The sequence below is a fragment of the Pelophylax lessonae genome, assembly GCF_965119305.1.
Source record: "Pelophylax lessonae genome assembly, chromosome: 11".
In the NCBI taxonomy this organism is placed as follows: domain Eukaryota; kingdom Metazoa; phylum Chordata; class Amphibia; order Anura; family Ranidae; genus Pelophylax; species Pelophylax lessonae.
Window position 1 is genome coordinate 138821582 of NC_138778.1, and position 25781 is coordinate 138847362.

General features: G+C 43.2%; 1 pseudogene across 1 annotated transcript; it reads right to left on the reverse strand.

The window, feature by feature from the left end:
* Positions 1-274: 274 nt before the first annotated feature.
* Positions 275-23926, reverse strand: LOC309567439 (annotated as a pseudogene). Its single transcript has 2 exons — positions 23860-23926; positions 275-1116 (listed from the first exon to the last, which is right to left on the reverse strand). The product of its transcript is annotated as an uncharacterized misc_RNA (transcript).
* Positions 23927-25781: the final 1855 nt, after the last annotated feature.

A 25781-nucleotide genomic window follows, 5' to 3' on the forward strand; every position in this document is an offset into this window, starting at 1 on the left:
ACGGGGACGCTTTTAAAATTTTTTTGTTTATTTTTACTTTTACATGTAAACATCCCTTGTAATAGGAATAGGGCATGAAAGGTCCTCTTTATGGAGAGATATGGGGTCTATAAGGCCCCATATCTCTCCTCTAGGGTGGAAAGCCTGAGATAAAAGAAAAATTAAAAAAACGATCTCTGCCTTTCCAGAGTACATGGCAGTGTACCATACCATTCAGACATTAGGAGCAGTGAACCTCCTGGAAAACGGAAACCCAGGAATGTTCAACTGATTCCTACGCCCCACTGTGAGATCTATGATGTAAAACAAGGTCTGATTTCCATGAAAAACATTTCCCGCACTCAGGGCAGGAATATGGTTTCTCAACTGTGTGAATCTTCTGATGTGAGTAAAGAGAGGAAAACCGTGAAAAACTTTTTTTTACACTCAGGGCAAGAATACAGCTTCTCCCCTGTGTGAGTTCTCTGGTGTGTAACAAGGTCTGATTTGTGTAAAAAACATTTCCCGCACTCAGGGCAGGAATACGGCTTCTCTCCTTTGTGAGATTTCTGATGTCTAACCAGAATTGATTTCTGTGAAAAACATTTCCCACACTCAGGGCAGGAATACGGCTTCTCCCCCGTGTGAGATCTCTGATGTCTAATAAGTTGTGATTTATCTATAAAACATTTCCCACATTCTGGGCAAGAATTTGGCTTCTCCCCTGAGTGCAGTCTCTGATGTCTAAAAAGGTCTGATTTCTGTGAAAAACATTTCCCGCACTCAGGGCAGGAATACGGCTTCTCCCCCGTGTGGGATCTCTGATGTCTAACAAGTTGTGATTTATCTGTAAAACATTTCCCACATTATCTGTAAAACATTCCCAAATTCCCACTCAGCAGGAATTTTGCTTCTTGCCCGTGTGAGATCTGTAATGTATGATAAGTTCTGATTTATGAAGAAAACATTTCCTGCACTCCGTACAGGAATGCCGCTTGTCACCCCTGTGAGATCTCTGATGTACAGTAAGACTTAATTCAGAGCTAAAACTTTCTCCACATTCAGGATGGGCAAATTTCTCTTCCCCCTGAATTCCGGCACAATCCCTCACAGTACGAGGTTGCACACTTTTATTCACTGGAAAGGACTTCACTTATATGTTTTCTAGCACTGTGCACTTCACATGGTTGTTTTTTGAGTATATCATTTTTATATGAATTATTTTTGCAATCGCTGTCTTCTTTTAATTACATTCTTTATCCGGTAATTTTTTCCTGGTGAGCAGCAGCTACAATTTTTTACTTTTATTTCTCAGCACACTTAGCGCGGGTATAATTTATATATCTATATTGTTTTTAGTAGCCAGTACTGCCTGAACTATTTTTAGTAGAATGGGTGCATCAAGAACCCACTTATCTGAGAGTCATGTTCTCCTTTACTATAATTGCTGGAAAAGCAGCTTTTAGTAAGCAGTATTCAGTATAAAGCTCCAGTGCTTTTAATTTTTAGCAGCTCAACAATCATCCTTAACTCTTCAAATGACGGTATGGCTTTACCATTCAGATATGAAAAGTATTTGAATGGTGAGTTGTCAAATTTAAACCATTTCTCCATTAAAACACATTACTGCTTCTGTTTTAAACTTTCCCTGTTCTGCTAGTGACCGCATTGGCAAATCACTATTACTCTGTATCCAAAATAAGAATCTACTTTTCTGTTCTGCAGCTGTATCCTGAGACCAGACATGATTCAATACAATTCTGGCACAGTTTCAGAATCCTTTTCCAGAGTTTTAATTGATGTTGATTGCAATATATATATATATAGTTTATCCAATCAGTATTCTTATTTGCAGATATAAACAGCAAAAAAGATTTGAAACCTGCTGCTACTTGGTTTCTTGCTTTAAATTCATCTGGGACACCTCTTGGTACACCTATAGAATCTATGTACACTGATCTATCAAAACTTCCTCCTGGGATATCTCTTTTAGTCAACTTGGTTAATTTCTTACTTAGTGTCCTATCCCATGTAGGAACACCTCCCCACCCTAGCGGGGAGGATGAGGAATGGCTGCACCACCTTTGCTAGTGAACATGTCCCGCCCCAATTCGGTCCTAACATGGACCTAAGCTTACTATTACAGCCAGCAGGTGTCTGCCAAAGCTTGCATTTGATTGGTAAACAATGTGTCTGGGAAGCTACTGTCTCTCCTGACCTAGTATGTGGTTCTACAGTATCTAAATTCTTGTGAAACCGTTCTAAGGGTATTGTTAAAGCAGGTGTATTTTCCCTTATAGACTGTCACCCCTACTGGCTTGGTGTTCATTTTAGTGACAGGAAACTTAGCTATTTCCATATTAAATGTAACATTATCAGCTTTAACTTGCATTACAGTATTAGTAAAATACATGTCATGTTAAAAATGTGTGGTACAGGGACCGTGGCTAATTGAGGCCTACCACTTGAACATACAACACAATCAGTTACGTTAGAATTGTTAGCAGTAAACTTCATCCACTCCAGCCATTCATTTTTGTCAGAGTAGCCAGTCTCTACGTTCCATCTATCTTCTGGGTGTATCGCTACCCCCAACTACCTCACCGTCCTGCTCATTTCCAACCTTAGAGAGTGGGTTACCTCCCCTGACATGGTTATTCCCAGTCTATATATCCCACTGTCTTTGACCTTTGGGTTCTTAATTGTGAAGATATTTCCTTGACTTCCCTTTACCAAGGAGACTCTTTGATAGGTATATATATCATTTGGAGGAATCCTAGCCAACCTGGTTTCCCACTTGTGGGGGTCTGTCGTCCACCATACATCCTCCCAGAAACCACATGCCCTATCCTTTCTACACACACACATATATATATATATATATATATATATATATATATATATATATATTATAGGCCTCAAGGTCATAATAGACTTTTGTTGGGTCAAACACCTGGCTCTTCGCCAGAGTAAACACTATGGTCTGATTTGAAGCTTCCGTAGTCAACACTGGTGTTTCTTGTACACCCTACCCCTTCATCTCTCCTGACGACAATCTCCTCATCCTCCTCTTAGAGAGATCTAGCACACTATCTCCCACTTTCAAAGTCTCCCAGAGCCAATAGGTGGCAAGGTCCACAGCGAATAAGGTACAAGCAATAATCAGAAACTTTCCCTGGGGACAGCTGAGAAATCATGGTCACCTCCTATCTACCTATTCCTATGTGTTGAGTTCACAGTGTTACTTTCACCTCTTGTAGGTGGGAGGTGGTCTCTCCTTCCAGGATGTGACTCCCTTTATTTAGAAAAAGAGAACCCACTGTCACTGTGTGTTTTGGAGGGGACTGTGCGCAAGCCTCCTACCGACAGACTATGGGCCAGAAGCTACTGGAGTTTGGCACTGCAGCCTTTTGACTTTTTTTAATTTATATCTTTATTGGTGATTTTTTATATATACATACATTTCAAACAAACATTGTCATGATCTGACCAAACCCCACCCCCTTACCTCCCCCTCCCTCCTCCCCCCAATTAAACCAAAAAAAAAAAAAAAAAGAAAAAAAAAAAAGAAAGTTTTTATACTTTTATGCACTCATTCCCAACATTTCTTCGTATGAAGATGTATTCCATACTATATTACCGTACGCCAGAAGGGGTATGGGGACCGTCCCCCCGCAGCCTGGACCAGGCTCCGCCCAGGATGACCCTCTCTTAAACTCACTTTAAGAAGAATTGGCTTCCAAATATTGCACCCAGGGTCTCCATCTCAACTTAACTTGATCCTCTGAATTTCCCAATATGGCGGACAGCTCTTCCATCTTATAGATCTCGTTGACCTTCCCACACCACAACTCGTAAGTTGGGATCACTGTCTGTTTCCAGAAAATAGGTATGCATGCCCTTGCTGCATTCAACAGACGCAGAGTCAGGGACTTCCAGTAGCTCCGCACTGAGCTTCCTGTCAAATGCAGCAAGCACAACGCGGGGTCATCTAGTATATCCACGTTGGCTATATGTTTTATAGCCACTGCTAGCTTATTCCAAAATGGCCGCACTCTTTTACATCCCCAAAAAATATGTACCATATTTCCATCCTCCAATCCACACCGCCAGCATTTTCCTGAGACTGCCTCTTTTATTCTGTGTAATAGTGATGGGACTCTATACCATCTGGTTAGAATTTTATACCCTGTCTCTTGGATCTTACAATATAGTGACGATTGGTGAACTAATCTCAGGATCTTATTTATCTGCTCTTTTGACCACACGGTGTTTAACTCCTGCTCCCATTTTTGGATAAACGGCAATTGTTGGTCTCCCTCATCTTCTGACAATTGTGTATAGAACCTTGAGATCAAATGGCCCGTCGCGTTACCTGTTCTACACATATTTTCCAGATCCGTTAGCTCTCGTGGTGCATACCCTTTCTGCCGAACTGATCTAATATAATTATACAACTGATAAAGGCTGAAATAATCTAGCGATTCTCCTGCACTTGTCCTAAGTTCTTCTAGGGAGGGCATAGGCCCATTTTGCCATATATCACATAGGCGCCTTTTACCATTCTGAGCCCACCTACGGAGTCTGGCATTTATACACCCCGGGGGAAAATCCGGGTTCCCCAAGATCGGTGTCATCGGAGATATACCCGGGGCTACCCTCCAATGCGACTGAATTCTCTTAGTTTCTTTTATAGTCGCTCCCACTGTAGGATGTTTGAGAATAGCGTCTTTTGATTCGAACACCGACCATGGGGCTGGGGGGGTTAGCTGACCTGATTCCTCATTCTCTAAATCCATCCATCGTTTGGTAAGTTTATTGCAGTGCCAGTCTACCACCCTTACTATATGGACCGCCCTGTAATATCTCAGGATATCTGGTAATCCCATCCCACCTCTTACTTTGGGTAAGGCCAACGTCTGCATCTTAATTCTCGGGGATTTGTTTGCCCAAATATAGGCGCGGAGTATGCCCTTGATTGATTGAAAGAATTATTTTGGAACTGCTATGGGGATTGTCTGCATTAAATACAAAATACGGGGTAACACATTCATTTTAATAACGCTACAGCGCCCAAACCACGTCACTGCCAACAGCTGCCATATTCTAAGATCTGCTTTAATCTTTCCTACAAGCGGAAGGTAATTCTTTCTATAGAGATCCGCGGGATCTGCCGTTAACTGTATCCCTAAGTATTTCAGCGTATCTGAGGCCCATTGAAATGGGAACGCTGTTCGAAGTGCTCTCTCTTCTTGGTCAGATAACGATATGTTGAGTGACGCTGATTTAGTTACATTAATTTTATAATTAGAGAACCCACTGTATGTTTTCAGGGCGTCTAGAATATTTGGTAATGAAAGAGAAGGGTTAGTAGCAAAAAACAGCAGGTCATCCGCAAACGCGGCCACCTTGTGTTGTTCCCCCCCGCTTTGGATTCCCGCTATATCCGGAGAACTCCGAATTCTGCACAATAGGGGTTCCAGACACAACACGAATATAAGCGGGGATAGAGGGCACCCCTGCCGTGTGCCATTAGAGATAGGGAAGTAGCTCGACCTCCATTCATTTACCCTAACCGCAGCCGTAGGGACCGTATAAAGTGCCAGTATAAATTGCAGTATTTGTGGTCCCAGGCCTATGTATGACAGGGTGGCCCGGATAAAATCCCACGCCACCCTGTCAAAGGCCTTTTCCACATCTGCTGCGAAGAGAACCATCTTCTTCCGTGATGTACGTGCCCGATGTATTAAATCTATGGCTCGGATTGTATTGTCCCGGGCCTCCCGGGTAGGAATAAAGCCCACTTGGTCGAAATGGACCAAGTCTGCCATATGTGGTAAGAGCCGATTTGCTAATATTCTTGCGTATAGTTTCGTGTCTACATTTATCAAAGATATCGGGCGATAGCTGCCACAACACAGGGGGTCCTTCTCCTCTTTAAGTATTAGAGTAATATGCGCCCGTAAAGAATCCAACGGGAACGCCGCTCTTCTTCCCACTTCATTGAAATGTGATAGTAGGGGGTTCTTTAAACGCTCCCCAAATTTCTTGTAATAACTTAAAGTAAAGCCATCTGGGCCAGGTGCCTTATGTGCCTTGGTCTGTGAAATCGCAGCGGCCAGCTCTTCCCCCGATATCTCGCCTTCCAAAGTCAATACTTGGTCTTCTGAAAGAGTACGCATGCCCGAGTCTCGTAAATACTCCTCTATCTGCTTCCCCTTTTCTGGACTTTTCTTGCTCCCTATTTCCGGTAGGTTATATAGTGACTGATAGAAAGAGCAGAACTCTTCTGCTATGTCAGCTGAAGTGTGAACCTCCCCACCTTTTGTATTTCTAAGACGTAAAATTTGAGTTCGTCTTTTTGGGCCCCTCAATGCTCGTGCCAGCATCGCCCCTGGTTTATTTGCGTATTCATACAGGTGTCTTTTCAACCATAACATATTTCGTACTGTCTTTTGGAAAAGTATCTGATTCAATTCCTCTCTTACCCGCATGAGAGGGATCAAGTGAGCTTCCGCAAGCGTTCTCTTATGCTGTCTACTCAGATGTTCAATTTTAGTTAGATATTCTTTCATTTTCGCCTCCCGCTCTCTTTTACGCTGTGCACCCAACTGTATCAGAACCCCTCTTATCACGCACTTGTGCGCTTCCCAGATCGTGGAAGGTGAGAGCAACTCCGATGTATTTTCCAAAAAGTAGTTATGTAACGCCTCATCTATCTTCCCCTCCGTTTCCGAGGATTGTAATAAGGCCTCATTTATGCGCCATGATCTTGGACTACATTTTTTTGATTCCCATTCTATACTCACATACACCGGTAGATGGTCAGAGATTGAAAAATCTCTGATGTCTGAGTCTGTCACTAACGGCAGGTCTGCCTGGGTCACCAGGATTCTGTCTATCCTACTATATGCCTTGTGGATTGGAGAATAGAAAGTGTAATTTCTCTCCCCTGGGTGCATCAACCTCCATGGGTCAATGAGGCCCAGGAGGGAGATCTCTTTTTGTAGCCTTCGTAATTTAGCAAATGACATATATGAACTTCTTTTGGAGGTATCCAACAGAGGTTCTGGGGCATAATTAAAGTCACCTCCCATCACAAAGTGCCCTTCCCGGAATTCCAAGACAACTGGAATCATTTTCTGTAAAAACATTACATGCTCATAGTTGGGAAAATAGACATTTACGAGGGTTACCTCGACCCGTCCTATCCACCCCTTCACCAACACGAACCTACCCATTGGGTCAGCCAATTCTTCTTTCAGGGTCCAATTCATAGCACTTGATATTAAAATGCTCACACCCTTTGATTTAGCAATAGGGGTTGTAGCGTGGTAAACCCATGGAAAGTCTTTATTGTACAATTTTGGTACTGCATCTTTGCGGAAGTAGGTCTCCTGAATGAAAGCTATTTGTGTAGCATCTCGTTTTACATCTCCCATGAGTCTCCTACGCTTCTGTGGGGTTGATAGTCCCCTCACATTATAGGTCGTAATCTTACAACCTGCTGCCCCCCCTGGGTCGCCCCACCTCCAGCCACCATTGTGGAACGGTCCCCTGCCCCCTACGGCCACACAACCTATGCGAGGAAAAAAAAAATTTAAAAAATTAATAAAATAAAAAAAAAAAAAAAAAAAATTTTGACAAGAAAAGAAACCCCCCTTCACCCACACAAGTATGTATATACTGTTTATTACCCACTACCCCTACCCCCCTCTAATGGTTATCTAAACCAGCACAACCAGGCGCTATCTACTGAGGGGGCCGTGGTTCCCAAAACCCCGCGAGCAAGCCACTGTACCTGGACACTCTCCTTCAGGAACACAAGAGGGAAGAAAAAAAGAAGAAAAGGCTGGGCTCCAAAAATTGGAGCTAAGAAAATGGGCTCTACTCCCTCTCACCCCTACCGTGATGGTAAGGATGTAGTCCCTATCTTATCACTGGCAGACAGTAAAACTATAAATTTAAAGTGTCCAGCTAGAGGAGCTCTAACTCGGCAGACGATCGCCTCCCTTCACATAATGTCAATGTCCTACTCCCCCCCGCCCCAGAGACCCCCTCTTACGCCTCCCGATCTAGTCAAACTACCCCGAGCCAGGTCGCAGATAAAGGGGACTTGATTGCTACATGGTCAGATCCCTTGCTTGTGCCTTCTACTCCTATCACTCTATGTATTCCCCTCCCCCTCCCCCTATCTCCCTTCCTGAGGGCCCCCTCACCCCCCCTTCTGCAAAACATCTACCCTCCCCTCAACTCCATCTTAACCCTTCAAACTTGCGCTAGGTCCTGGGAGGATCTCCCTTACTTACTTCTAGTTGCTATTAATCATAACTATTCCCTGAGTCACTATATCCTCTGTATACACCCTAATAGTGATTTAAATTCGGTATTATTAAGTCTCACATATCTTCTTTTTTATGTCTTAAGCGTGTACCGCACGAAGTGAGGGAACACTCTCAAATTACCTCTACCTCAGTGCCCCCTTCCCTCTTAACCCTTAAGATCGTGCTCCAGCCCTCCATGGCTGGCGGGGGCACGAATAGAAACAAAAAAAAAAAAATTTATAAAAAAAAACACCTTGTGAAGTTATAGTTGATTTCTACAGATACAAATATATAATATCCAACTTTCCTGTGAAAAAAAAAAAAAAAAATAATCCAAAAACGCACACCACAAATCCCCCATAAGAAAAACATGGAAAAATAACACAAATCACACTAAAAGTACCCCCCTCCCCCTTCCCCTTCGAGGGTGACTCAGATAGTAAGGACATATAAAAAGTAAAACAGAAAAAATGCAGAAAAAACGCCCATATCTTGACAAAGCAAATGTTCGAGGCGGGTGTGGGGATACCAGGGACCTCCACACATCTTAACTTTCCCCCCTCCCAGAAAGAGAGGGAGAAGAGGAGATAGGGAGAACCCCAGAAACAAACAAAAGAAAAAAAAAACGCATGGGAAAAACCGGAAAAATAAATACAAAAAAAAAAAAAAAAAAGAAAAAAACATGGAATAGGCCAGGAACCTGTGTACAGCACTTTTAGGTTTGTTATATTATTGTCTCCTTGTCCTGAGCATCTGTTTTGCTCCCACACCTATCTACTCCAAATTTCACCCATGTTGTGTGGTTCAATTCATGTAATAGTTTATAGAGTCTCCTAGGACATCTATCCAGTCACTCACATGGATCGGGGCGCACCCCAAAAATGTAAAGAGCCCGGGGAGCTGGTCTGGCCATTTCAATAAGAACGTTTCTCTGTCTTTCACCACTTTCAAATGGAAGGGGTGTCCCCAAAAATAGGTTGCTCCCACTTTTCTTATGACCTCTAGGAGGGGTTTAATTGCGGCTCTCATCTTTAGGGTCCCCCGTGAAAGATCTGGCAACAGTTTCAGCTGAGAACCTTCATACTCAATCTGCCCTTTTGCCCATGCTTGTCTCATTATGTCTTCTTTAAGTGAAAACAGGTAAATCCTAATCAGGACATCTGGGATTAGTTCTGTTACCGTCCTTCGGGGCACTTTAACCCTGTGCACTCTGTCAATTTCCATTTGGGGTCTCTCCAACACACCATTCAAAATACCCACTACCGTGGTTCTGAGCTCTGGGCCCTTTACGGATTCAGGCAAGCCCCGCAGTCGAATATTATTCCTCCGGCTGCGGTTCTCGGCATCATCCTGCTGCAGCCGCAACCAAGTGACTTGTTTTTGCAACTGTGCTCGTGAACTTTCTAATTCAGAGATTCTGACTTCAAAATCGCATTGTACTGACTCTGTATTCACCAATCTGCCTTCAATTTGGTCAACTTTTTGTTTTAAACCACATATTTCCATTTTAATGTCACTCACGATTGCTGCAGCCATATCTTGGATATCCTGTTTCGTCGGGATCAGCTTTACAAACTCACTCCACTCCGCTGTTGATGGTATTTGGGGCTGTTGCGGCATAATCGGGGACTCTTTGGGCTCTTCGTTCCTTTGTTCCTGCGATATATCCATTACTAAAGGCTTCTTCCCACCAGAAGAGACCCCAATAGATTGAGTGTTTGTAGCTTTGGGCCCTTTCTGCTGAACTGCCATTCCTGAGTTTGTTTGGCGTTTCTGTGATGCCTTGGTCCCAGCAGTGCTTCGTGATGCCACTGTGTGTCTCAGAAAATATGAGGTAATGTCTGTCCTTCTCTCTAGGGCTTGTTTCTGCTCCGGGCTGGCTGCTTGAGTCATATATACAGGGGAGACCAGCGACCTCCGCATCTACTGTCCCAGCTGGCACTCGACCCCAACTCTCCTCCTCCACAGCCCCTCAGCCCCGCGCCGACCCGCACGGTCTTTCACCCTATGCTGTACCTCTCTCACTCTGAGGCAGGGTCCCGCACATTCAGCGTATGACCGCCTGCTTCCTTGCCACCACTGCTGCTTTATGGCTCCCCGAGCCTGGATTTCCCCATTACCGTCCTCCGTGAGCCTCGGGCCCCGCTCTGCACCTAGCGGGGGAGGGGGGGGGGGAGAGCCGACTCACTCACTGCACAACGCTCTCTTCCACCAAGCAGAGCTCCTCACTGCTCGGCCTCTCACGGAGCCATTGACGAACCACGCCCCCTGTAGATCTGCCTTTTGACTTTACCATCCACTACTGCCCTGGGAAGCAAAACGGCAACGCCGACGAATTATCCAGGCAAACAGACATTGACTCTTTGGGACTTGTTACCCGACTAACTCAGGCACAGACCAGTTGGAGGTCTAGTACCTGGATTAGTCTACCTTTGGGGGGAAGAGATGTGACGGTACTAACCATCACTATGGGTGACGGATCACCCTGTCCCTGGATTGTAAACCCCTTTGTGTCATTTTCTTATGAGTTTGGGACATTGCATTTTATTTTCCCTTTATTCATCCTCTGAACAACTGACTCATGGCATTGAGTTAATGTAATGTAATGTTACAACCCATTCCCCCCCCCCCCCCTCCTGTTTCTGTGTCTAAGTGTGTGGATTCATGGCAGACAATGGTCTGAGTTGGAGACATCTCTCCGCAGGGGGTGTGTATTAAGACTGCCTGTTTCAAATGTACAAATGTTCAGTTCTCATTGGTTGGTCTATGTTCCCTTCCCCCCTTCTGTGGCAAGGCTAAGGGGAGTTTCCCTAACTGTATGTAAAACTGTGTCTTGGAATGTAATAAACAGTTTTAAGCTCTGCATGGTTAACCCTCAACACCTGTGTGGATTGTCTCGTGATTGAGGGGTTACGGGCTGGGTATGGCTTCTCCGCAGGCTGTGGGTGCGTTTGGAGGGCAGGAGACACAGTTTTGGCGGATGTGCCCAGCTGGGGTACAAAGATCCGTTACAGTTTGTTTCTCTGCTCTAATGATTCTTGGGGATTCTCTGTTGTTTCTGTAAAGTCAGGATCTGTGTTTCTGCTTACTGTCAGGCCTTAAGCTTTCTTACGCTGTGTATTATGTATCCAAGCGCACATTGTGCACAAAAAAAAAGTTTTGTTTGAGTTATTTGAGAATCCAAACACAGTAAATGTAGTCTCCATTAACTAGAGATACCAATCCAAACACAGTAAATGTCTTCTCCACTAACTAGAGATACCATCCCTCCTGTTGAGACATGGTTTACCCCATGGCTCAAAAGAGCCGCATGCCAGAACAAACTGCTTAGGCAAGATTGGTCCTGAATCTGGGCCAATTCCCGCAAAATTTCAACCTCTTGCCTATGTGTTTCAGTATTATCTCATAATAATCAGGGATTTAAAAAACCGGTGTTATGTATGTATGTATGTGCAGCATGTATAGTCAGTAGCGGATTTACACAGTCTAGTCCAGGGATCCTCAAACTACGGCCCTCCAGCTGTTGCGGAACTACACATCCCATGAGGCATTTAAAACTTTGACATTCACAGACAGGACTAGGCATGATGGGAATTGTAGTTCCTGAACAACTGGAGGGCCGTAGTTTGAAGACCCCTGGTCTAGTCAATGCTACACCGATTTGTTCTATGTCCATCTCATTTATTAACACCTGTGTACTCAATGTCCATAATTCAATTGTTCAGAAAACCCACCTTTAGCCGTGTTTCATTTCTAATCTGATCTAAATAAAGAAATATTTAATACTTTTCATCAGTTCTATTCCCCACCCAGTTTACCTTAAATGAAAAAATGGGGGACCTGTAATATATCTAATACTGTGTAGATACCTACTTTCCTTTTCCCTTAAAGAAAAAACTCAGCTTTCCCATTCAGGGTAAAACATTGGCACAAAAACACCACCACCCATCTCCCAACTGGACTTCTACATAATTTTGTATCTAAACCAAACAATGTCCAACCATAGGCCCAACTTCAAACTACTTAATGTGTGCATTTCCTCTATATATTACGGTCTCCTCCCACACTCTAAATACACTCTGTAAAATAATTGGATTTTATCTATATTTACCACAGCTTCTGTGTACATATTACCTATACATATATGTGTCACCATACTCCGCATGCCTGACCTAGACCCAGGCAATCAAAGAGAATTGAAGAAACCCATATGTGGGAACCTATCTAATTTCATAATCATTCATCAAAAAAATGTAATCAAATGTACCAAACATGGTTAAAAGATTGCTCAGTGGCAGATATTACAATATATATATATATATATATATATATCTCAAGATTTGCAATACCCTACTTTGAAGGACTTGCTTTAAAATTTGCAACCATTGCAATAATTAAAATTATCTCTAATAGAAACCAACAATTCTAAGCAGGCTAGAAATTATCTTTCCTATAATAAATGACACAAATTGCTTAGATTCAAACTGCCATTCATAAAGAAAAATGTACTTGAAAGAAGATATCAGTTATGTGTAAAACCCAAGTTTAAATTTCTAAACCTTAGTGTAACCCTTTGTGTTTCTGTACTGGGCACATCCTGTGAATTCCAAAACGTTTGCGCACTCCAAAATGGCTACTGCCTTACAGGCCACTGCAATGATTATGACAGAATATACAAAAGTAGATGCTGCCATAAGTAAACAAAACCCACGCACAGGAAAGGACAATACAGAAAAATATAAAATCAGAATAAAAACTTAAATACCATTGTAATGGTGAGCGAACCTCAATCAGGTTCAAAATAGATTTCTTGCTGCTGGATCTGATTAAATAGGTAATTAGAGTGCATGCACGAGGATATCATAGACTGACACACATTGTTCAGGTAAATTATACTACTTTTATTTCTAATGGACAGTATATTATATAGTTAGTAGGCGGTGTCATATGTTAGTACGTCATAAGCATAATAAATGGATTTTTGTAAAATCTTACCGTAAAATCCTTTTCTCTTAGCTCATTGACAGACGTAGTCCTCGGTGATACAGCACCTTCGGGTTATGCTGCCTCCACAGGAGCAGGACTAGACAGGAAATTAAAAAGCTCTGGCCACACCCTAGGGGCAGTCCCAGAGGGTATATCCTCTCTCTCTCTGCCTCAGCAAATCAGTTATGTCAAAAAGCAGTCTTTAGAGATTTTAACCCAACCCAACTCCAAAACAGAGGGGTGGGGACTACGTCTGTCAATGAGCTAAGAGAAAAGGATTTTACGGTAAGATTTTACAAAAATCCATTTTTCTCTATCGCTCATTGACAGACGTAGTCCTCGGTGATACAGCACCTTCGGGACGTCCCAGAGCAGTATCACAAATGAGGGGTGGGAAAATGGAAATCAAATCCCAATCTAGAAGGCCCAACCGGTGCCAACTAGAAGTTTACAATGCTCATCCTTAATGATGAGACTCAACAAAAAAGAAATTTTTCAAACAGAAAAAAACTCTCGAGGTAGACCACCGGTCTCCTCAAATTGCGGCCTGCAAAACCTTGCGGCCAAATGAGGCATCCGCCGATGCCGTCACATCAATTTTATAGAATTTTGTAAAGGTATGTACCGACGACCAGGTGGCCGCCTTACATACCTGGACCACTGACGCCTGATGGCGAAAGGCCCAGGAAGTACTGAGCGCTCGAGTGGAGTGCGCCCTAACAGGGAACGGAGGACTCTGACCTTTAATAGAATAAGCCTGTACCACCGTCTGTCTAATCCATTTGGCAATGGTCGCGGCAGATGCAGGCAAACCCTTTCTGGGGCCATCCGTGATCACAAAAAGTGAATCCGTCTTACGGAATGATTCCATAGCTTTCAGGTATACTCTGATTGCCCGAACCACATCCAAGGAATGCAACGCATGTTCCCGATGATGCTTGGGCTGAGGACACAAGGAAGGTAGTACAATATCTTCATTCAGATGAAAATCTGAAACCACCTTAGGAAGAAAGGATGGCTTAGGATGAAGTACTACCTTATCCCTATGAATTACTAGGTATGGGGACTGGCATGATAATGCAGCCAGTTCTGACACCCTGCGAGCAGAAGTGATAGCCACCATGAAGGCCACCTTCTGGGATAAAGTAAACAAGGGAATCTCCCTGATGTTTTCAAAGGGAGGTTTCTGTAGAACCGACAAAACTAAATTAAGATCCCAAGGCGGTAAGGGCGCGCGGACTGGTGGAGCCAGGTGCCGCACCCCCTGGATGAAATTCCGCACCAAGGACTTGGTAGCTAAAGGTTTCTGAAAGAAGATTGCTAATGCTGAAACTTGACCCTTGATGGTGCTCAAGGCTAGCTTCTGCTCAACCCCTTATTGCAAAAAAGCCAATATTCGAGTCACCGAATAGGTACGTGGAGGAAACCCTAAAGATTCGCACCACGCAATATAAGTCTTCCATGTGTGATAATAGACCTTGCTGGAAGTCGCTTTCCTTGCTTTAATAAGGGTAGGAATGACTGAAGCTGACAAACCTCTGTCCTTCAGTACTTGGGTCTCAATGGCCAGGCCATTAAAACCAGCGACTGTAAAGCACGATGGTAAACTGGTCCTTGAGACCACAGACACTCCCTGAGACGAAGTTCCCACGGAACGTCTGCGACTAGCCTGTCCAAGTCGGACAGGCCGGCTTGACGAGGCCAGCCTAGAATTTCTAGGACCACTGGTGCTGACTGGATCTGAACCAGGCGTCCCTAGAGCTATCTGGCCCCGACCATCCGAGAAAGTCTGGTCGTTTTCTGTTCCCACACATTTATCAGATACCTGATTGCTATCAGGAAGGGTGATCTTTTCTGATTGAACCTCAGGGACCGAAGTCACCCGGCTAGAGGCTTCTTGGCCTGTCTGGTCAACTTGAAGATCTCACAGGAACACTGGAGAAAAAAGCTGTCTAAAAAATCTTTTTAAGAAAAAAATCTTGCCAGTACCGAAGATCCCAGCAAGGTATCTAGGTCCTTACTCCTAACTAGACAGAAAATAACTGATTTGCTGAGGCAGAGAGAGAGAGGATATACCCTCTGGGACTGCCCCTAGGGTGTGGCCAGAGCTTTTTAATTTCCTGTCTAGTCCTGCTCCTGTGGAGGCAACATAACCCGAAGGTGCTGTATCACCGAGGACTACGTCTGTCAATGAGCGATAGAGAAATTAGCATAATACTGATTATTTGCAGCTTTCTGATTAGTCAGGTCCGTTGTAAGGTGGTCCCCTTCCAGTTCATGAATGTTATCTTCTTTTGAAGGCACTGTGCCAAGGCTCCATCTTTCTTTTCACGTTCCATCTCGGTGGGTGGGGGCGAGTAGGTATCTAGTAATGGCCATTTTGAGTAAGGACGACAGAGGAAAAATATATATACATGTAGAGAAGAATACACATAGAAAAATAGACATTTTGCTTAATTCACAAGTGTTCATCACATTCCTTCACAAGCCCCCCTAAAATGGCTATTTTTCTTCTGTCCTTCATACTAAAGTGTCTACTCACCTGGCCCAAACTCCCCCGGAACTTTTTTAGGGCTGTACATAGAGAAGAGCAGTAACTAGTTCACTACCCCCCTCGATACAGCCTGGAGAGGGCAGTCAGGTGCTATCTATCCCTATAACCCTATAGAACTGTGAAATTATGAACAGGGAGTGACTGTAGAGGGGTGAAGGGTTTGTCCTCTTCCATCATAAGGCGGTCTTCTTCTTCTTCTTGGTGGAGAAATGTAGGTGTGCTATTGTCTACAGCTTTACTCATTAGCTTCTTTACAAATGGTAGAATACAGCATACAATCAGGGCTAAAAGAACTAGGCGAGCACCTTCTGCCACCCACTCATCCAGCTGAAATATTGATCCCAAGGGTCTGTAATACCTGAGTTCATCTTCAACTCAAATGACAGATCTTCCAATTTCTTGATAGCAAGAGTAACCTTACCATTTGGACCAGTGTTGTCAGGAAGGTTATTATGGGGAGCAAAGACTCAAAACCAGCTTTTACCTGATCCCTAGCTTGGAATTCATCTGGGACCCCCCTTGGGACCCCTATGGCATCTATGTACACATGAGGATCAAAGCTTCCAGCGGGAGCTGCTCGCTTCCTCCTGTGGTTGGGTGCTGAGTCAGTGTATTTATCAGGGGTATTATACTACAAAGATCAAAATAAATAAATAAATAAATAAATGTAACCACTTATGTGCTGGATGAATTGTACCAAAATGTAGCGACACCATTTGTCTTAGTGATGGCCGCCTGTTTTGGTGATAATCACCTGCTGAGCTTTTATCAAACTTATAAGAAAAAAGGATATACAGCACAATCATTGTGCTGCCAGCAGGATCTTGTCTTCAGGAGATTGGGCTTTCTTGCAGTGAAAGGCGTGTATCAAGGTGCTTTGTATCGGGGATCAAGTGAATTTTTCCTTGTGTATTTCTTCACTAACTAGCCACGGGGTCTAGACGGCAAAAGTAGTAACCAATGGGTCTAGTCCGTCCTCCATGTTCCTGAGCCAGGAACCCCTGTGGCGTGGCCATTCTTCTCTGACACAAACAGTTTTAAGAGTTTCTCATAATCTGGAAGGCCCAAAGCATGAGCTGTGGATATTGCTTGCTTCAGCAGAATAAAATTGTCCAGGGCCTCGTTTGACTGGGTAAATGGCACAGACTTGAGAGCATCATAGAGTGGTTGCATGAGAATGGATGCATCAGGGATCCATGCCCTGCAGTAAGATATGAGTCCAAGAAAGGCATGCAGTTGTTTAGCTGCTTTTGGTGGAAGACTATCCTGGATTGCAGCTACTCGTTCTAATGTGATATGTCTTGTGCCTTTAGAAATGCAGTGTCCTAAAAAGGTGACAGTCTTGGAACACCACTGTATTTTCTCTTTGGAGGCCTTACAGCCTTGTTCTGCAAGGTAGCATAGAAGACTTCTGAATTTTCTTCAGCAGCAGGGTAGTCATCTGCATAGAGGAGAAGAGTCACTGTAGGTTGTTCCTGTTGCCAGGTATCAGGAACAGAGGTTATGGCTTTGGCAAATTGGCTTGGAAATCTTGGACCATTCTGTATTTCTCTGGTTCACCTTTTGGGATCCGTTTCTTCACTGAGAACAAAGGTGTGTTTCATTCAGAAGTACAGGGTATCAAAGCACCATTAGACACAAAGGTCTCAACCTGTTTTGAGATAGCTTCGGATTGAGCTAGCTTCTACAGGTCCAGTCTCTCTGGAGGCGTGGTTTTCTAGGTAGGAGTGCCCCAGGTTTTAGTTGCACCATGACTGTCGGTACTTTAAAGTGATCGATGTCTTCCGGTTCAGTGGACCATAGGCATGCAGGGATCCTGCCAAGTACTTCAGTGGTACTGAACTTGGAGTTGTCGCTTCACGGAGTGTCTTCATGAGAGGCAGAGAACACAAGGCAGATGAGTCTTCTAAGGATTGGGGAGTATGTAGCTTCACTCCTCCTTCGGGCATAAAAAATAATTGAGGCCTGTAGTCCGGACAGCGAATCAGCTCCTAGCAGATGCAAGGGGCATGTAGAAGACACAAATCTGGCAAGCAAATCAGGAAATGTCCCCACTTGGATTGGCTCAGTAAGAGGACTAGGTACATTTCTTGTAGCTGTACTATCCTGTGGTATATTGGCTGTGTTTCTGGGTCAGGCAGACTTGTCATTAAGTTCGCTGTTTTTGATGGGGTTAGCTCATCGGGTGCGCTTGTCACCTGCGGTTGGTCGTCCCAGTCAGATGTGTCTTCATCACTAGTATATTGGACCTGTAATCCAGGGTGGATGGGAGTGTTAGAACAGGGAGAATTGGATATAGACCTTTGTTAGGCCTTCCGGGTATACCAAGATGGCCGTCTGCAGGAACTGCACTGGGCGGGGCAGGAAGTGAAGACTTGACTGCACCAAGGTGGCTGTTTGCAGGAACTGTACTGGACGGGGCAGGAAGTGAAGACTTGGCTGCACCAAGATGGCCATTTGCAGGAACTGTCCCTGTGGGTTGCGTTTGAGTAGGAGTGGTGTGAAGATAATGGGTGGCAGGTGGAGAGTAAGGACCCTCCCCTTTATTTCTCCAGACGCCATTATAGGGCGGGGGCTTATTGTCTTTACGATCTACTTTATGATATACATACATCATAGAGTTTCCAACCTTGATTGTCTCTTCAAGCCATCCTTCAGAATGCAAAGCTTTTGCGGTTTTATACCAGGCTGTTGCCACGGTCAACAAGCCCTTATCACACAAAATTCCTTTTTAATCCCTGATTAGTACACGCCAGAATTCTGGTTGAAGCCTTTCCACTGGATCTTCTAATTTGCAGACTTTTGCAATCTTGGATAAATGTTTAACAGCCTCACTCCCTTCCCTACGCTTCACAATATCATATGCAAACATTCCCTTCTCTGGCTTGCTAATATGCTGACCCATATTCCTCTCCCCCCCTCTCTGGGCCACCCAGCTCAAATGCAAGGTCTCTTACTCTTTTCTGTTCTTCTGCCTCTGTCTCAGCTGACGGCCAGAGGGGGCAGTACTGGCAACTAAACGCTTAACTTGATGAAATAGTTTTGGCTGTGTGCCAATTTTCAAAATTCAGACCAGGGGTGACCAGAGCTGACCAGAGGTTCCCCTCCTAGAATAGAGGATGCCCCCTAAATATCTCTCAAATATTATAAGCAGATAGATAGAGTTAATCTAATTTGAAACTTTTGGCTCAGTGCCAATAGGGTTCAATGGTCACACTAATTGCGGTAACCCTTTCTGTCCAAAAATAAATTCTATAACTATTTCAGGAACAAAAAATATTCACAGTTGAACCCCCCCTTGGTAAGTAGCCAATTTTCAATTTTTTTTCCCAGAGCTTCCCTTTACATAGGGACCCATTTGCAAAATGTAATTTCTAATTATCTCTAATTCTATAAAAAATAGCCTCAAAACATCCAGCCAACTACGGCAAACTGTGTTTCCTGATAAAAACTGTCTTGCCAGCTGTGCCTACACTTTATACACAAATGTTTAAATGGCAAAACTCCAAAAATTCCATAAAAAAAACAATAATTGCATATACCTGGTTATGCTGAGGCTTATTGTCCTCCAAACTCAGCGCAAGGAGTGACCCTCTCCCGCATTCTCACGAGGAAAAAAAGTATGCCAGCTGCTAGCGTGGGGGTGTTTTCCAGATAACGGCACAGTGCAAGTCTTAGAGAGAAGAGAAAAAAAAAAAAACTTTCAGGGACGCACAGAAGAGAAGGAGGGGGGTTGAACTGAAAAAAAAGACAAACTCAACACGTAACCCCTTCCTCTCTCTGTCTCTCTCTCTCTCTGTTGCCCGTAGCAACCTCAAACCTGACTGGATTTATCTGTGTAACAACAATGTACGTTTCATTTCACAACACACACAGAACAAAACATAACTCCTGTCGTCTCTCTCTTGTCATGTGACCTCAACAACTGACACAAATGCAACCTTTCAGTCTGTAGAGACACACTTCAAACAAAAGGACAGACACTAAGACATTACACCTGCCTCCCCTGTTGTCGGGTATCCACGTGCAGCTGAGCTTACCCCTCAAGAGGTCGCCTTAACCAGCAACCCCCTGAGTAACCCGTCCCGAGGACGTACAGCCACCCTAGTGTCGGGCAACCTCCTGCAACTAAGTTTACCCCTCAGGCAGTCACTTTAACCAGCAACCCCCTGAGTAACCCGTCCCGAGGACGTACATCCACCCTAGTGTCGGGCAACCTCCTTTTGGACCCAATCACTCAGGGTGGTCTGTCTTTCAGTCTGCAGAGTCCCAATCAGCCAGGGTGGCAGACACCGAACAAACAATATACAGCCAGCAGAAATCTTACGGCGGGTTAATAAAAACAGCCCCAGGTGAGGATTACCCACCTTTTGAAACGTCTTTCGAAAAGCACCTGAGATTTGCGATTAAGATAAGACAGAATCAAGTCGTACAGTGGTAAGGTAAAAGTACCTACCGTACTCTCAGGGGTGCGCAAGTCCATCTTGGTCTGTTTCATCCAGTCACCAAACCTCCTACGCGGCTTTTCGGCAGACGAACACCTGAAGCTCCACGTTGGGACGACATTTGTAATGGTGAGCGAACCTCAATCAGGTTCAAAATAGATTTCTTGCTGCTGGATCTGATTAAATAGGTAATTAGAGTGCATGCACGTGGATATCATAGACTGACACACATTGTTCAGGTAAATGATACTACTTTTATTTCTAATGGACAGTATATTATATAGCTAGTAGGCGGTGTCATATGTTAGTACGTCATAAGCATAATATTAGCATAATACTGATTATTTGCAGCTTTCTGATTAGTCAGGTCCGTTGTAAGGTGGTCCACTTCCCGTTCATGAATGTTATCTTCTTTTGAAGGCACTGTGCCAAGGCTCCATCTTTCTTTTCACGTTCCATCTCGGTGGGTGGGGGCGAGTAGGTATCTAGTAACGGCCATTTTGAGTAAGGACGACAGAGGAAAAATATATATACATGTAGAGAAGAATACACATAGAAAAATAGACATTTTGCTTAATTCACAAGTGTTCATCACATTCCTTCACACCATCAAAAGTATTTAGCTGCTCTGTATATAACCAGTTGTAACAAAAATATCATTGCATTCATATAAACAAAGATGATGCAAGTTTTCAATGGTTGCTGTAATCTTCTTTAGATTTTGGACATCAAACAATATCAGACAGGTGGATTGGTACCGTTTAGTACTATCTGGAAACTTAAACAAAATGAAAGGTCATAGTGGGTTACAATTATATTTCTCACCTAGAAATAATCAAATAGTTAGCAACAAACATATTAATCACAAAACATATGGCCATGTTGTTTAATGAGAGTGCACTCTTGTCTACCCATAATAAATGAGCTCATAATAATTAAGTAATTTGATTATCACCACGTGGATTTTCATTAAAGGACATCCATCAAAAGTTGTCAATAATTCACCATGGTTAAAATACATTCACAATAACATAGATAGTGTGTTCATATACTTGTACTCTTAGCTTGGTCACACATTTAACATGTTATACAGAACTTGTCTTATTCAGCTATCTTATTCAAATACATGCCGTGTGGAAGGAACACACAGTTTTTATCAGTGGGTGGAGCTGTCTTCCTTCCCACACCCAGTGGGTTGGAATGGAAAACTAAAGATTTTTTATATAATTATAATATTAATGGCTGCTCAGTTATTTTCTCTTTGTTTTCTTTTTTTTAATAATATTTTTTATTGAAATTTGCAACATACATGAAAAGAGGCATAGAAGGTACACATGTGGCAAATGGTATATAAAGAAAGCAGTGTACATCATGCACCAAACATTGTCTGCATATAACAGTAATAGTACAAGAGATAGAGAGAGGGAAGGGGAGGGAGGGGGGGGAGGAGGAGAGGGTCAACGGGGGGGGGGGGGGGAGAGGAAGGGAGAGGGGGGGGAAAGGACGTTCTGACCATGTTGAAATAACCAACGTGAACATTATTAACCTTCATAAACCTTTATAAACAATACCTCAGTAGTGAACAAGCCATACAACTCCTTATAGCCAAAGTAGTGATAGCCTGAGGGCAATGCCCGGGTACCAAAAGCATTAGGCTGTCAGGCATGAGAGCCCCTCTTACAGCTAACCATAGACAATAAAGAGAGAAAGAAAGGTGCGTGACGGCGAGGGGGATGTGGTGCCCCCGCGGCCCCCATTGGGAACATAAATGCCGCAGAAGCTCCCACCCCCCCCCGGCCCCACAACCTCCCTAAAATTGGTTGTATCAGCGGTGATATTGCCAGTGGAGCCAGGCAGCCTGGAATTTGGAGTAAGATAAGGAGTTGAGTGCTAAGGACTTTTCCATGACATAGTTATCATTTACAGTTTTGACCACCTCCGTGAAACTAGGTATCTCAAGAGATCTCCAACGGCGCAGAATCAGCACCCTGGCCGCCAAGAGGATGTGCAAGATCATTTGCCTGTAGCAAACCGGGTACTCGTCGAAGCTAATATTAAGTAATGCCAACTCCTTCCGAGGGGGTTTGAAAATTCCCGTGCATTCAGCTATGCATTTGAACACCTTATTCCAGTAACTAGTCAGGGATGGGCAGTCCCAAAGGATGTGAGCAAGAGTGCCTCGATGGCCACAGTTCCTCCAACATAGGTCAGGGAGTGTAGGAAAGATTTTAGCCAACCTATCAGGTGTGTAGTACCATCTGTTAGAGATTTTTAAAGTCATTTCCCAGTGTGCCGTGCAGTGGGAGTAGCGATAAGTAGAAGAGAGAGCGTGTGACCACTGTTCCTGAGTAAAGTGAAGGTCCAGGTCTCTCTCCCACTTTATCATAGATTGAGATTTGGACGAGTCAGACTCGCTCATTAGGAGGTCATAGAATAACGAAATGCCCTTCTCGGTTTTTTTGGGGGAGTGATAATGGGACCACGCTCTGAGGGGAGTCCAACCTGTAGAAAGGGGGTGCTGTTTAAGGAAGCTATTTTCTCTTTGTTTTCAATTAATCTTAAACTTACAAAATAAAAACCCAACCATTTCAAGGATTTTCTAGGATTTTAGATCTGCAAATATATTTAAATAAACGTCCTTAATGTTACAAAGTTTTTACATCACATATTACAGTATATTATTCTCTTGTAGTCTGTCTGTATCTCTTACTTCCTCCCTCCTGTGACAAGGGGCAGGGGGGGGGGGGGGGAGTCTAAAGAGGAACAACCAGACTTCTCTGTCAGAAATGATTATTTTTTTTTTGTTTAAGCATACAAAGGATTTCTAACAAAAACTTCTATTTCTCACACAGTACTAGTTTACAGAACTTTACTCACGTATCTCTCCTAATATTAAACTCTCATTTATTCTCACATATAAGTAGCTTATATTTGAAAGCAGCCATGCTTGCATACACGTAATCCACACATATAAACATATATACCATACACGTGCTACCTCTGTCTGAATTCAGATGACATTGTCACATTTACTGCAGCAACAACAAAATTCATTCAGCAAGCAACACTTTCTCAGCAGGGACTAAAATATTTACTGTGCTCTCTCTTTAATAAAAGACTAACTTAACTGTATTGCTTTCAGATTTGTTAGAAAGGTTTGGATAAAAAGTGAATTCATAGCATCATTAGTATCCAATCCTGCTTTCTAGACTTATTTTTGTTTAATCGTCCGTCAAAGTTATATTCTTTCTTCCATAATTTAAAATGTGTCAGAAGTTTTATCAATCAGTACCTTCAGGATCCTTTTTGTAACAAGAATTTATCTTTCCCACAACTACTTCCTTTTATTTTAATGTGCACGACACCTTCTGCATATAGAAATTGGTCACAACAACCTACCAAGTTTACTATACAGGTATAATAGTCACAAAATATACCTTTCAGTAACTACCCGTATACTAAAAGTTTAAACAGTGTATATTTCTGACTACACTATTTTTGTTACTCACCGAACCACTTGTTATTCCTCACCGGTCTTCCGTGAAACCGACTCTGGATGACAGGACCCCACCTGGAACAACTGGCCTCAGTTTACAGTCAACTTGAAGACCGGAGGGCTTTTCTGTGGCGATCATCATCGTTTCGCTTCAGATCTTTGATGCAGTCGGCAGGAGGGGTACCCTTTGTCGTCCAGTAGTGGTTTTCCAGCTCGAAGGACCGTGAAATGTTGGAAGAATTCCAGGCTGGGAAACCTGTATTTGTAGGAAAACAAGTACGTTTGTTTTATTTCATGTGCGCATGGAGAAATACATAAATGCAAGCAGATGTATGCTAAAGGTTCAGTCTGCCTGTATGTAGTTTCTATCTATCCCCCATAGGGCTTAAGCTTTTATAGTAATGAATATGCATGAGACATACAGTAGATGTATCCTGGTCTGTAACCTAGGTGTGACCATGTAACTGGTCCAATCAGAGTCCATTTTCTTCTTATGGTAGTTAAGGGTTAAATATTAGAACTGGTGGTCAATTTCGTTGGTCAAACAGGGAAGTAAGCCATTGGTTTTCACCATGCTGTAACTGTATTCTTATGAAATAAGTAGACCATCTGTTTCCGCTAGCAGACATTTACCTCGGATAAGCACATTTCATTAGTTACAAGTAAGCTTAAAGCATAACTCTAGATATATTTTAGGTTCACACAAAACATGGTTTATTCAATTTACCTGACAGTATATTTTTGAAGGGCTTTATAAAAATACCAAATTATTCAAGTTCATCCTGTATTCCTTGTATCTTGCAAGCGAGCTTCATGTCATTGCGTAAGAGGGTGGCCCTTTTGGCGTGCAAAGTGCAGAGGTGAGATTCTTGAAAGAGATCCACTACAAAAGCTTCAGCTGCCTCCTATAATGCCAGGATTGTTGAACTTTCCCACTATAATACAATGGAATGACAGGAAGAATGTACTTTAACCCTCTTTTTTTTATCAAAACCCTGCATCAATACAGGAAATAACAATAACAACCTGTAAATACTTTAAATAAAATAAATAAGGCACTCGGACTCGAATGTTTGGATAAATAAAGGCCGCGGCTATTTATTAACTGGTAACCAAACATGAATAGTCATCAAATATTATTTAAACATCACCATAACAACCTAGTCATAAACAACTCAGGTTGCATTATCAAGTTATAACCACAAAAATGTAATACCATCCAAAAGACAGGCGATACCTTATCTCCTGTCACCACAATCCCACAGCGCGGCCAGCTCAATAAGGGTTCCCAAATTGGCTTTGAAAATATCCAATCCAATGTTGGAGAGGTGGATCCCGTCCTCTCTGTAGAGACCCCGAATACCACCCTCCAAGTCCGAGTGCCTGTAAGTAAACACACCTACCTGCTTTAAAAGCTTCTCTAGAGCTTTATTAATTCTTTTTCTCACCTTGCCTAGGGGTTTTAAATAAGATTCAGAAGTCCAGATAAGCCTCTGAACAATTTCAGAAAAAACAATTAACATACTGGGATACCTCAACCTCAACTGCTGCAGGTCATCCCTTACTTTAAAAATCAAATCCAAAGTTTTCACCTTCCCCACATCATTCCCTCCTAGATGCACCACTAAAATGTCCGGTGGGGGGCGGGAAGCAAACAATCTATCTAAATTAGGCATTAACTCCGCCCAACACATCCCCCCCCTTGCTTAACCAAGATAAATGAAATTTGCCTGCATCTAGGCCGAGACTTTCAGAGTAAATTCGACTCCTCGCTCTCTGCTGCGCCCAGTAAATAAAAGAATGCCCCAGAATCCAGACGTGGAGACTCTCACCTAAAAGGAGCAGAAACAAGATTAGGGCGGACATATGAAACATAACAATCAGATCTCCATCTCCCCAGCTTTTTGATCAGCCCAACTTCCATACCTGACCTAGCCGCTTCAGTTGCTGCCCCTATTCTGAATGAATGAGAAGAGAAAACGCAACTGACCCATTCC